The sequence below is a fragment of the Parasteatoda tepidariorum genome, chromosome 1, assembly GCF_982258835.1.
Source record: "Parasteatoda tepidariorum strain Cologne lab strain chromosome 1, Ptep-v5.0, whole genome shotgun sequence".
NCBI classification, from domain to species: Eukaryota; Metazoa; Arthropoda; class Arachnida; order Araneae; family Theridiidae; genus Parasteatoda; species Parasteatoda tepidariorum.
The window spans coordinates 13,841,196-13,856,693 of NC_141755.1; positions in this window are offsets into that span (position 1 = coordinate 13,841,196).

Consider the following 15,498-nt stretch of genomic DNA (forward strand, 5'->3'; position numbering starts at 1 on the left):
TTACCGAATATGGTAATTTGGTTTCATTTTTCTTATTGAAATGCAATATAAACTGCGTGATTTCTATTTTTTTCATTGTGTATTTTGGTCTTACATGTGTATGGTATGGCTCGGTCTTCATTGAGCATGGTATGAAGAAACTTTTTTTTCTGAATGCTTAAATATCTGAATTTTTTTATATGTTTTATTAGCGTATGATACATTGTTTTCTTCTCCTTCAAAGCAACTTACGATTCATGTTTTTTTTTATATCTTTGCATTTTTCTAATTACTTGATGCATGCAGCTTTTTTTTCTGAATGCTTAAACATCTGAAATTTTTTATCTGTTTTATTAGCGTATGATACATTGTTTTCTTCTCCTTCAAAGCAACTTACGATTCATGTTTTTAATATATCTTTGCATTTTTCTAATTACTTAATGCTTGCAGCTTTTTTTTCTGAATGCTTAAACATCTGAAATTTTTTATCTGTTTTATTAGCGTATGATACATTGTTTTCTTCTCCTTCAAAGCAACTTACGATTCATGTTTTTAATATATCTTTGCATTTTTCTAATTACTTGATGCATGCAGCTTTTTTTTCTGAATGCTTAAACATCTGAATTTTTTTATCTGTTTTATTAGCGTATGATACATTGTTTTCTTCTCCTTCAAAGCAACTTACGATTCATGTTTTTAATATATCTTTGCATTTTTCTAATTGCTTGATGCATGCAGAATTTATTTAAGAAAAAATCAGTGTGTTTAGAAAATTATTAAATTTGCTCAATAGGAATAAGAGCAAGTTGAAAGACTTTTAAACCTATTTTTTTAAATGCTAAGAATCTCTGGTCTGTTGAATAAAATAATCTTTTTGAAGTACTTTTAATTAGTTGTTTCTGTAGAATCTTTCACATTTAATTAGAATTAAACATACTTTGCAACATAATTATATTTAAACACGCGTAAAAAGTTAACAGTTTTCTGGAGTCTGCTATCTTTTAAATTAACGACATAAAAGAAGAAGACGTTGCAAAATCATGGTATATTGTGAATTTTTAATTATATATTCATATTTTTAATTAAAAATCTAAATGTAAGTAGACGTTGAATGATAACGTAAATATTTTTTCCTGCCCAAAACTATAATCATCTTTCGTGTATTTTACGGTAAAATTATAAATTAAATATTTACTTAAATTGAGCTATTTTAGATGTATTTTATAGCTTTTACAAGAGAAAATTATGTATATATATATATATATATATATATAACATACATATATATTTATTAACTCTAATTATTAGGTAAAATAAAATATTTATTAAAAAATAGCATTTGGAAATGCTAATTTTAGGCGAAGAAGTGAATAATTAAAAATTTGTATTGACACTTACTACTATTGTTTAATATTGTTTATATTAAAGTTGTTTTAATTAGAGTTCCACTTCGAAATTTTTGTATAGCTTAAAAACTTTTGCTATAAAATAATTCTACAAAATTAACTCTACATGTCATAACTGAATTTTTTAAAAGAAATAAAAACACTCACATTTTAAAATAATATTAAAAATGAAGCATACTCTTTTAGAACATAGACAAAGTTTCTAAAAATTTGTTGAAAAATAATTTTAAGCGAAACTATTTAAAAAATTTGTGCTCTTAATATTTATCAATAAATCGTTCAATGAATTCATACATAATCGTATGGTAGGCAAAGGAATTAATTAATGAAGAATTAAAGTACAGGTAAAAAAATAATTGAAGTGTTTATAAAATCTAGATTGCGTGAAAAATCTTTTCTTTAGATTAATATAATCAAAATTAAACTACCCAAGTCAAAATTATTGAAAGTCAACATAAACCATCAAAATGTCTTGATGGGGCCATCAAAGCATTTTGATGGTTTATGTTGGTTTCAGCGCGATTCATCATGGTTCAACATCATTTGATGGTCACCATTATCCAACATTTTCACATTTTCCATTATACGTTCATTGTTTTTGATATGCTAACAAACTTTTATCATTCCATAATGGAAAATGGTACTTTAATACTATGATGGTTAACCATTAGGGAAATTTGATTTTCATGGAGCAACAATCCATGATGTTTCAAACTATGATGGTTTAATGAGAATTCTTGTTGGCTTTCAGGAATATGCCATCAAAACAATTCGGTTTTTTTATGTTAGACCATCATAAATCAGTTCGAATTCCTTCATTGGAGTGATGGTTACTTATGTTGGTTACTATTAAAAATATAATGGTTCATGATGAAATTATTGATGGGTACCACCAAGATTATGTTGATCCATCATTGAAAAACTATCAAAAATTTTGTCTTGGGTATACATACTTTCTTCAATACACTATTTAGAAATAATTAAAAAATTTTGGGACTCAAACATTTGGTTGTTCTATGCATGCACAACCAGATAATTCATACTGAAAATACTAAAAAATATTATAATTAATTCTAAAAATGCAATCATGAGAATAATCATCAAAAAAAAAATTATGCCAGCAATACAGCGAATAAAATTTGAACGCAAGCTTTGCCAAAGCTTATTTTATACAGCCTTTTTTAAATGAGATATTTCGTACCACTCTTACACTGCGACAAAAAAATCCTCATTTTTGTTTTCTTTAGGAGTAAAAAATTTAAATATAAAAATTGTAAATTGTCATAGGCATTAAGAAAGCAGCTTACACGTTTGCAAATTTCGGAATAAAAGTTCTTATACTGTGTGGACAATGAAGAACGGAAATGAATTGAGCAATTGAGAGCTGGGAGAATCGAAAGATTGAATGCAAATAGTTTATATCACGAAACAAAGTGTTCTGAATTATGATTTAATTATAATTATTCAGGTTCAAAAAGAATAATTTTTTTTAATTTTTATTGCTATTTAAGAGGAATTAGTTTTAAAGCTTTTCTAAATCAGTTTAAATTCTTAAGATTTTGCACTGAAACACATTTCACATGGATTTAATTTTGTAGCGAGTAAACTGAGCATGTTTAACGAAACAAACCATATAAGATTGCATAACCTTCTATGGGGATTGAGGAGAGTCAGTGAACAGGGGGAGGAGCCAACTTCTTTAAAATATTCTTCATTTCACAAAATAGTTGTCACTCTATATCACATTTTTTGGATTCTTATCTGTTTGGTTTTTCGTTATCATTGAAAACTTTCAGATACTTATTTTTTCTATTTTCATCGTTCTTCAAGGAAGTTGCAACTGAAAGATGGGATTTCTAAAATAAGTGTTAACAATTATAATAAAAATAATAGATTACTTTTTATAACTGTTATTTAGTTTCGTATTCAACATATGAAAAAATTTTGAGCTGTATAATAGGTAAAGATAAGACCATGAGTAAGCTAAAAAATATTGGACTAATATACTACATTTATTCGAAGTCATTAAAAATGGTTGTCAAATAAAACAAAAAGTGTCAGACTCTATTTTTGTAACATTTAATTAAATCACTCAAGAAAATCCAAAGTTTTTACATATAAAATTGCTACATCAAAATTTTTCTGAATCGAAATTTAGAAATAGAATCATTTAAGAAATTCCAATCCCAGATTCGTTTTAAGCACTTTATGCCCCCGTCAGCTTGTCGTGGTGCTATAATACACCATATTTCATTCACATCAACTAAAATTATTTATATTATTTGCTAAGTTATGTGATTAAATATTTTATGCAATCAATTTAATTATAGAAAAGCATTACTTTTCCTTTATACTGTCTGTAAAATACTTAACAATAATGAAAATTGATTTTATTTATTTATTAAGAGTTAGAAATTGAGTAAAATCCGTCCATCATTGTTAATGATTAAGTTAATATACTTGAAAATCATGAAAATCTTTCTTGTTAGAACTATATATTTTGTTCTATTTACAAAACATGGAAATAATGGGACATTTTAATAACTCTACTTACCGTAAAAGTTAATACAAGAACCACTTCTTTTACTAAAAGTATATTTTAATCCAAAACTTACATTTTATAACTTCCAGAAGATAACCTAGAGAAGTTTTACAGCTTTTTTATTTGAAATTTTCCATTTTACATTTAATAATAAAAAATTACAGCGTGAAATATCTTATCTCTTTATTTGTCACATTTTATCACAAAATTTAAAGAGTTGTCGGCGAAGGTGCTACTTTTATTCCTTTTTATTTTTATTTTTATTTTTTCATGTTTTGATTCAGGCGTGATATCATATTTACGAGGTACTTATTTAGTAAAAGTTTCCGTTGGATAATTTACGTCAACTTTATTAATTTTGAATTTGTTTTCTTAATAAATCGTTGTGGAAAGTGTTTTTTAACACAGTAGTATTCGATTGAATTGTAATGTTATTAAAATATTTCAATAATTAATAGTGCAATATTGTGGATAAAAGATGTTTAAGTTCAATAGTGTTTTTATATATTTATACATTAATGAATTGATACTCCTTAATTTATGAGTTTATGAACTGTTTGATGCATCACTTTTGAAAGACGAGATCAGACAAAAGTTTATCACAAAAGTTATGAGCTTTACTACGTTTTTTTTTTACGCATGACGTAAATTACATTATTTTCCTCCTTTTGAATCTACTGAAAAACCGTTGTTTTAGTAATGTGTTATAAAAAAAAATTTTTTTTTTCAGAAAATATTCGAAATTTTGATTGAAAGTAGTAATGAGAATACATTTTGCTCACACCATTAAGTAAATAATCGTAACTTTTAATGCTATGAGTCTTATATCTCCAATCTAAATTTGATCAATCTTAGTTGCTCGAAAAAAATCGAAATTCCAATTAACAATAAAATCACGTTGATGATTGTGCGATAAAAAAAACTAGTTTGCAGTAGACAAGCAGCAATTGATACTTTTACTTTCAGTAAACACAGAGCTCCAAATGAGATTTAAGACCTCTAGTTTGTCGGAAGTTTGACGATAAATTCCTCTAAAAGCAGTCATGGAAAGTTTGAAACTTGCATTGTTAATGAAGCTGCTGCAGTTAAGTTGGCCGTTAATTCAAATGTTCAGATTCCTTCACCGAGAAAAATGTCTAGTGCCCGTAAATACAAACAAGCCTCAAACTTCAGAATAAGTGAATTTAACCTATAAGTAATACGTTTATTATATAATACTTTGTAACAGGATTTCGAACGAGTATACTCTTTTCCATGTGATGGATACAGCATCTAACTACAGGTACAGAAGTTCTGAGTTCGATACCAGCAAGCGTGTTTCTTTCGCACATTCTACATCCTGATGACCACGCATAACGAACACAAAACTCCCTCAAACTCAGCTGTCAGTACTAAACTATTTCGCCTCGTTCCATGGTTCGGTCGGATTCCTCATATCAGCCGGATTCCTACAAACCTGAACTGAAAATATTTTTTACGAGCATAACGTAATTTGCAGTGAATGTTATAAGAGAAAGATATTAAAGGCAAACCTGCATTTTTATGGTCAGGATGGTTTCACGAGCACAAAACTATTTTTATCGTTATTTACTGGAACACATTTAACCGTTGACTGACCTTAATCAAGTTGCGAATTTTTAGGACTTCAATGGAAAGGATCTCGACATTTTGATTGAAAGCGAGTAGAAAAGACAAAAAAAAATTTGTCAGGGAAAATTTTAAATTATTCAGACTAGACTAATGACTATAAACATAGTACACGGAGAAAAATATTCTGGTAAAATTACAGAAAATTATGGTAGTGATATTTTTGGTAAAAGGAATCCGTGGTAATACAAACCAAATTGTACTGCATTTAAATAATTTATTAGGTAATTTTTCCATATCCATCGTAGCGGTTTATTGAAAATTCTGGTCTTTAAAATTATTGTTCTAATTGCCACACATTTAGTAAAAATAACGAAAATAAAAATTAAACTTTACAAAATATGCCTTATATAATGCCTTAAAGTATCAAGATAAACTTTCCAAATTTTATCACTCATAATAAAACCCATATTTTAATAAACTCATCATCACAAACTCATCATCATAAACCATCATAATAAACTCATATTTCATTATTAATTTTACTAAAATTATCAATAAAGCACTTCGGCGAAAATTACCAAGATTTTTCGTGTTCCTATAGAGCTAGAAAGACTGTAAATTTTAGCTAACTGAAATGAAAATTTTTGCTTAACTTAAATAAAAATCATCAAAATTAGAAATAAATAAAATAGAAATGAAAGTTACAAAGAGCCACATTAATAATAAGCAAAAAATTATTTTGAAAAGTTTTTATTGATTTAGGTATCTGCAGTAGAGTTAAATATCGTTGACAAGTATTATTCTAATTCCAAAAAGCATTTAAAATTTATCTATCATAGAACTTATTTTATTACATTCAAATTTTCCTATCTTAGAATATTTATGAATTATCAACAATCAATTTTTTCAATTAATTTTGAGGAAACTAGAAAATTTAATTACCTGAAATATTCCGAAATTCATTAGAATTAATATGCCTCAAAAATAAAAGTTTATTTAATTATTTAAGTATTTCCTTAAAAGTTAAAATACAAGACAATAAAAAAGGATTAATCTGGAGTGCGTCCAGAGATGAATAATTTCTATGTAAAGCAGGTTCATTGATCTTGATGAAAATTACTTTTCTAAAGGTCGATACATTGAAATCCAATTACTGTTCATGTCAATTTCATTAAATTGAAATCATTGTTCATGTGTCACATACGTTCTCTTTCTCTTACATTAATGCTTGAAGTTAAATTTACTGAATAACTAATCATTAATCTGCAAATACAGAAAGAATATTTTAAGTTATTAAAACTACTTTATGAAAATCAATTAAATGGAAAGCAATGTAAAAAAATAAAATAGAATTTGTAAAATATTATGCATATGTTTGTTAGAAATAAATGTAAAAATGTATTAGGTAATAACGGGAGATTGAAACAAAATTGAATTCAGTGCTTATTGTAATATTTATAATTTTCACCCGCTTGCTGTTGTAGTACGCATGACATTGTTGTTATAGGAAGAACCTTTGATATAATAAAGAATGCAATCCTTACTTTAATTTTCGTAACTTTAATGTTGTTATTGATTCTGTGTTACCAAGTTGTTTTAAAAGAAATAAATAGAAACAATAAGGAATTCAGCTCTTGTCTTGATTCTGTTTTTTTAATATTTTGTTTTCATAATATACAGTTGTTTTAAAGAGATCAATTAACAAATACAGATTAAGCGCTTAATTAATTATTAGCAATTAGTTGCTCTTGTTTTCTTAATACAAAGCTATTTTAAGAAGATCAGTCGGTACAATAGTAATTCGTTTGATTTCAATTAATTTAATTGAATTTTAAGCTTCTGTTCAATTTTATGTTATATATTATCTTTAATTTATGTCGATCTAAATTCAAAATAAAATAACTAAAAAAGTGTAACTTCACGCAGCACGAATTTATGGTCGCGTATTCTGATATTGTACTATATTGTAAAGTTTATTAAAATAAATTCGTACATCAAAAAACTTTTAAAAAAGTCCTGTTCAACTTAAATTAAAAATTACCAGCACTCAGGTAGGCGATGCTTTTTGCCGTAAAATTCATTTTTACCGGAGCATGTTACTGAACAAAAAAAACTGATATACCATAATTTTTACTGTTATAATTACCGTAAAATCACCACTTTAATTAAATAAATATTACTGTAAAATTACGGTACACAATCTTAAGGTAAAAATTGATTTTACGGACGATGCTTCCATACTTAATATCATAACTTGATTCAGAATTTTTAACAGTGAAATTACCTGTATAAACAACAACATATTTGTAAATAAATTCTGTTATAGCAGAGATATAATCACAAATAATAACTAATATAAACAATTATATAATACTATACATGATTCTAATGCTTATAATATATGCCCCAAAAGCAATAAAATAAAAGTTTTACATTGAATTGCATAAATGTTTATAACTTGCAATCAATTTGTACGAAATTAAGCGATATTCTTCTTACAATGCGTTAAAACATAGCCAATAGTTGAGCAATATGATAGAGGGGTTCATCGCTTTCGACAGTGATTAGATTAAATAAAAAGAAATAGTTGGTTTGACTTGTTTTTCAGACCTCTGTTATTTAAGAAACTAAATATTTCGTATTCTTTTATGTTTTCGTCTTTCTTTGATTGTAAATGATTTTTGTTGAAATCTAGCAGCAAGATTGCGGGGGAATATTATGGTCATGTAACAAAATATAATATTTATTATTTTGTTACAAAAATTTTGCTTTAGCTGCTTGTCTGTATAATTATTGAGGTAAGACATTTTAAAAATTATTCTATCCTCCAAAGACAAAGGCAATACTATCATTTATAAGGACGAATAAATACGAATAATTCATATTGTATTTTTCCTTTAATATTTGCATATGATATGATGGTTCTAATTAAATTATTATAATTCTCCTTAATTGCTTCATTGGGCTGTGATGGCACAGGGGATACACCACACGCCTCCCAATTCGATGAAATCAGGTTCGAATCTATGCGAAGTCTGGTGGATACGAATTCCTCAACCAGCTCGCATCAATCACAGTAGTAACGTAAATTATCCTCAGTGAAACCCCTTGTCTTCCAGATAACCTTGGGAGGTTAAGTTTTTGTGATTTTCCTCACCACATAACACAAATGCGGATGAATTCCATAAAAAAGTTCTCCACGAAGGCAAACTTATCCCAATACTTTCTCCGGGAGTTCCTTTGTTTTCAGGATTTGGTTCAAAATTACAAGGTTACGGAGTTGTCGCACGGAGTACACTGATAGCCGTAAACTCCAAACTGGATCGGCTATCCAACACCGGTTATAAAATAAATTACTATATTACTGCAGTAACTGCACTGTAAAAAATTCCAGATTAAATTACGGTAAAAAGTACCGGCACTCAGGGTACCTGTTTTATTTTTACTGTAAAATTTTAAGAAGCAAAAATCTGATATACCGTTGTTTCTTTGTAATATCGCTGAATTACTGTAATTAAATAAATATTATTGTAAAAAATAAGATATATAGTTTAATGGAAAAATGGACTTTACGAGTGCTGCACAGAGGGTGCCATTATTTTTCACAGTAATTTAATCTGAAATTTTTCATAGTATCCCATTCTCCTAGTCCTTTACTTACGTTTTCCATTTTTTGTTAAAAATAGTTAAAATAATAATGTAATTATATAGAATTTTTAATTCTGCATTTAAGATTTTTCATTCCATTGATTTTTCATTCCATCGATAGATCCGAAGATTTACCTCTTCATTTCTCAAATACTTCTTCATTTCTCTAAAACTGAAAATTAGAAAAAAGAAACATTGCTTGTTTAGTCATCTTATAGATAACATGTGATAAATGTATGAGGTAATTCTTATAGATTTTGAATTAACTTCTAACAAAATCGAAAATTGGAAACTGTTAATGGCAAGTATTAATATTTTTAGATGGAAATAATATAATATCTAGGATTTCTAAATAGTTTAATTATGAGAATGTTTAGTAATAAACGAAAAAAATTTAAATTTTGCTGCATCCGGTATTAACCGATATTTTGCTGCATCCGGTATTAACCGATATTTTTCTGTAGGTATTAACCGATATTTTTCAAATTCTATACATTAACATCACCTTTAGAAGCTATTAAAAGACTATATAAGTGGAGATTGCTCTGAGCAAATGTCAAATAGAACCTAAAATTACCTTTTAAAAAGAATGTTAAGCGAAATCAAACGCACTCCTAGCACTCAACTATAAAGATCCGGAAAAAATAATATAAAAATATTAAAAAAATATTGAAACCATGTCTATAGATGCGTCTATTCACGAGAGGTTTAAAAAAAGATTTTTCTTATATATATATACTTGTAAATAAATTTTTTAAAATTGTAAGTATTAATTAAATTTAGCGATTAAAACCGATCTCAATTATTCAGTTAAAATTTTTTGGGGTTAAAAAAAGCCTTTCTCTTCAATATTTAATAAAACCACTTTTTCTAATCTTAACCTTTCTCATAAATTATTAAAAATAGAAAAACGCCTTAGGTAAAATCTGAATCCTGAAAAGTCACGTTTTCTGGAAAATCGAACTTTTTTATCTGTATTATTAGAAAATTTTATCTTCAAATGTTTTAAAAACATATTGAAAACTACGTGGAAGAAATGCAAATATGAGCTAGATGCTGCCTTTTTTTTCTTGTATCTTTAAAAACCAAATCAATATATAATTTGATTATATTTATAGAAAAGAATCAAGTTTGTGATGAATATAAATTTCTTTGGCTTGGCAGCTGTGCTTTTTAAATATCTGATATATATATATATATATATATATATATATATATATATATATATATATATATATATATATATATATATATATATATATATATATATATATATATATATATATATGTATATATATATATATATATATATATATATATATATATATATATATATATATATATATATATATATATATATATATATATATATATATATATATATGTATATATATATATATATATATATATATATATATACATGTATATATATATATATATATATATATATACATGTATATATATATATATATATATATATATATATATATATATATATATATATATATATATATATATATATATATATATATATATATATATATATATATATATATATATATATATATATATATATATATACATATATATATATATATATATATATATATATATATATATATATATATATATATATATATATATATATATATATATATATATGCAAATAGAACAAGGGAAGGAAAAAAGAAAACATTTTTCACAAGAGAATAAGGAAAATTAATATGAAAAAATAATTACTACTTTTCAAATTTAAAAGAGTAATAATTAAAAAAATCAGAGAACGAAAGAATGAAGCGATAGAATCTTGAGAACAAAATTCATCTGCACTACAAAAAATAATAAATCTTTAATTCTTAAAATGTCCTTGTAACTTTCTCTTTTCCTTAATTCCTTATTGTCTCCTTCGAAACATTTAAGGAAGAGCATTTAATTTTTTAAATACTAATTCAGAATAAATTCAAAGATTTTACAATTCGTTTTTTTTAAACGTTCCATGATTTTTAGAAAAACTTGCGTTGATTTATTGATAATTATACAAAATATGTCTACATTAAAATATGTGCAGTGTGCTTGCGGCTAAAACGCAAGTCGCCTGAAAGTTTTTAAGTTAAGGAAAATGTAATTGCAGAATTTTTAAAAGGTCAAAGGTGAAATTCGAATAACAGTATAATTTAAAGTATTTTTTATTCAAAATCAAAAAAAGTTGAAAATACGTAATAGGTCGTTTTACAAACGAAATAAATATATATCCCGAAGACAATATTCACCAAATTTTCTAGAATGTTACAAGTTGTCCAGAATATGCTCTTCAAAATCTATTGCGGATCGTTTGGAATCCTTAATGAGGTAGATTAGATTGGAAGATCTGAGATCATAAACTCTATAGCACTATCTTCTAGGATTATCGATTTGCTGTTAAACGAAGGGCTATTTCTCTAGACTTTAGTGGGCAGAAATATTAAATTTCAGGAAATTGAATAAATTTGAAAAGTTAGATTTAAGTATTCTCAGATCTTTAATTTAATGACCCAAGGGTTATAAAAATTGATGATTGCTATTAGTGTTGCAAAGTAATTGGATTTGGAATTCTATTAACAAAGGTTAATAAATAATTTTCAATTTTTACTAAATTCAAGATGTAACAAATGATTCTTCTTTTTTAAACATCATCAAAGCTTGAAAATTTACAATTTCATTTAAAAAATACTTAAAATTACCATGCAATTAAACGTGTAAATAAACATGGAAACAGGAGAAAAAAATTCTGTTGAAATAATCTTACTGTATGGTAATGACCTTTCAAGTAAAAAATTCTCGATAATTCTGGTTAATAAAACCATAATATACGGTACTTAAAACATTCATTTGGTTCTTTTTCTGTTCATGTGGTAATGATATACCGAAATTTCTGGTTTTCAAAATTATAAATCTTACAAAATGGAAAAGTAAATTTAACTAAATAAATGGTTTCTATGTCGAGCTCAATTTCTCAATTTTAACAATACTTCAGTATTGATACATTTACAAAATTTTAACTTATTAACCAAATTTTATCACTTATTATAAAACTATACTTTATTGTTAATTTTACCAAAATCACTATCAAAGGTGTTCAAAAAAAATTATTGAGCTTTTTGATGTTTCCATAAATCCAGAAAGAGGGCAAATTTTTTCATTTTTTAGCACTTTTGATCATACCTTTTATTTTCAATATGAAATGAATAATCCAGTTTTTGTTTCATAAAATTAAAAATCAAGTTGATTTATTTTTCTGTTTATTTAATATCGAAATATTGAACTGTCTTAATATACGTTTTCGAAAACAATTATTCACAATTAGTAGTTTTCAATCATGATTATCATTTAAACAGTTTTAGTTTTTTTCTATTTAATATCAAAGTATAGCGGTTAAATTATATTAATATAATTGTGTTTGAAAATATGAAAATAAATTATATTGACGAATTAATGATTGTTTTTTTTAAACTCTATTCCTAGTCTTCAAAGAAACTTTTGTAGTGAACACAATTCTTTATAATTTGTCTACTGGAAAATCAGTAAGTCTTTCAATAATAGTAATATGTGATGCAAATAAAAAGAAATTTTTGCTTTGGAATTATTGATAGTGTAATGTTAGCTTAGATGCAATTGTTTAAAATAATAGATAACATGGGGTGGAAAAAACTAATTATTGCAAAAGTAGACATAGGCACATCAAGCAAAAAAGATGGAAAGAGGAAAGAAGTACAAATAAAATACGAAAAGAAATTGCTTTTGTGTAAAAAGTTTACTTTTGTAACCAAAGTTTGCTGCTGTAGAACAGCTCATTTCTTACGCTCTTCAATGGCTCTTGAATTGCAATCAATGTTTTTTAATTTCTTTTACTATCAAACAGTTTTTATTACAAAATGTATAACTTCTTATTTTTATTATCCATTCTAATTAAGAAATAAATATTAACAACTTAGTTACTACCTGATTTCCATGCCACTCGGTATTAGTTGATATTAACTTTGAAACTAGTCATTAAAAAATTGTTTTCTTATGGAAATGAACTAATCATATTATGAATAAAACTAAATTTTTATTAAATTTATGTTCTGTTCTGAATAACCAGAAAAAATGTTTTGAATAAATACAATCTATAGCTTAATATTAAATTAACTAAATATAATATTTAATGTATTTAAAAAATAGTTTTTAAATATCAATATGTTTTCTTTTAAAAGTGTTTTAATTTGAAATGTTTCAGCTAATATCAAAAATATTTAATAACAATTAATAATAGGTAATACTAAACTATTTATTTTTAGTCGAGTGCTATCTGGTTAACAACTATTGTTCTAGGGAGCAATGGAGAAATTGCAGAGTTCTGCAACTTTGAAATATCAATTAGAATGATTGGTCTTAAAGCACTATGTTAGAAATGCATTTTAAATGTAATATTTTAAAAAAAGGATATTTTCTTGCAATATGGTAGGAAAGATACTGATGCAATTTGTATAGTATATAATTCTATAGTAAATGGTGTCTAAACCTTCTTATTATACAAAACACTAAAACTTATGTAATCATATTGCTAAATGTATGCATATTGCTAAATGAGCCAGTGAAATTTCTTTTTCGTGTAGGTAATAAAGAACTGTAAACTAAAATATCAAGCGAGTGAGTAGTCATATGCAGGAAAAACTGAACTACATACAGCAAAGAAGGCACCGAATTAACACTATTTACAAAAAAAAACTATACCAACATTCAATTTAAAAGTAAGTTATTTCTATACAGTGTTCATTTACAAAAAATAAAGATTTGAGTTAATATTACAAGAGAGAGATTAGCATTACTAGAGAGCAATTACATTGCAATCCTGAAATGTGCTAAAAAATTTAAAATAGATTATAAAAAAGTAACAATTTCATTGTTATGTGAAAAACTTATATTGCAACGAAAAACACATGGATTAGTTGTCTTTAGATTGACTAACTATATTTGTCAAAGTTATAAATTAAGTTTGAGAAAGACTTTCAAGTTATAACACTGTCACTGATTTAAAAATAGGGTTATTAGTTATTATATATTAATAAACTTTGTTCATGTTTATTAATTTATCTCCAAGAGCATAGATGATAATTACTGCACTGAGAAAAAAATTATCACCAAAACTACGAGAATATAAGGAAATTTATTGTGGTTCTGGCTCTATGGAAAAGCCAAAATTCTCTGAAATTTTTAAAGTAGCGCTTTAGTTATGATTTTGGTAAAATTAACAATAAAATATTGTTTTATAATCTGTAACAAAATGTTGTAAATGTAACAATTTTATAAAGGTATCTTAGGGCTTGACATACAAACTGTTTACTCGGTAAAATTTAATCTTTAGTTTGTAATTTTTAGCTACTTTGTGTGATACTAATATGAGAGGAATGAAAGACATAAGAAGAATGAGAGCCATATGAAAGACAAATTTACCAGATGAATGGTTTAAGTACCGTATAATTTGGTTTTGTTAACAGAAATCACGTTTTTTTTCTAGAAATGTCACTGCCATACAGAATGGTAATTTTGATAGAATTTTTTTCTCCATGGGTAAAAATGCTGAAAACAAAAATGTTTCTAATGTGGTGAATTAATGGTATAAGAAATTTTACATGAAAAATGGTTTTGAATACTTTGTCTCTCTCATTATTCATTATCGTATTTTCATTTTGAATTTTGGACAACAGATCTTAATAGGGCTCTTTTTTTATCATTTTGAAAATTGGAGAAAATATTTCTATGTTTTTCAGTAATCTTATAATGAAATATCTTTATACTTTAAGAGTTTTTGACAATATATATTCAGTAATTTACAATATCAAGGATTCGTAATTTTTACCATTATCTGTTTAAGTTTGTTTAGCTATCATATATCTTGTATATAATCTTTATTTTCCCTCTAAAAACGAATCAATTATGTATATAGCAAAAATAATGTTAATAAAAACATCATATATGTTTGTAATATGGAACTGTAATGCTTTCGGAATAGCTGCAATCGGGATATTTATGATACTGACCATTAGAGATATTGGGAATACTGTCAATAAGGCTGCACTGCAAGATATTTGTAATACTCGTAATAAACGGGACTTAAATGCTAGTGAGAATTGTTTCTAACATTTACGTAGATTTATTATAACGTGGGTGTTTTTATTGACGATTAAAGATGTATTTTTAGCTAAGCGTAATAAAATTAATTATACCTTAATGAAATCGTTTACAAAATCAAACAGAATAATAATATGAAATGATTAAATAAAGCAGTTGAATGGTAAAAAAATTATGATAAAG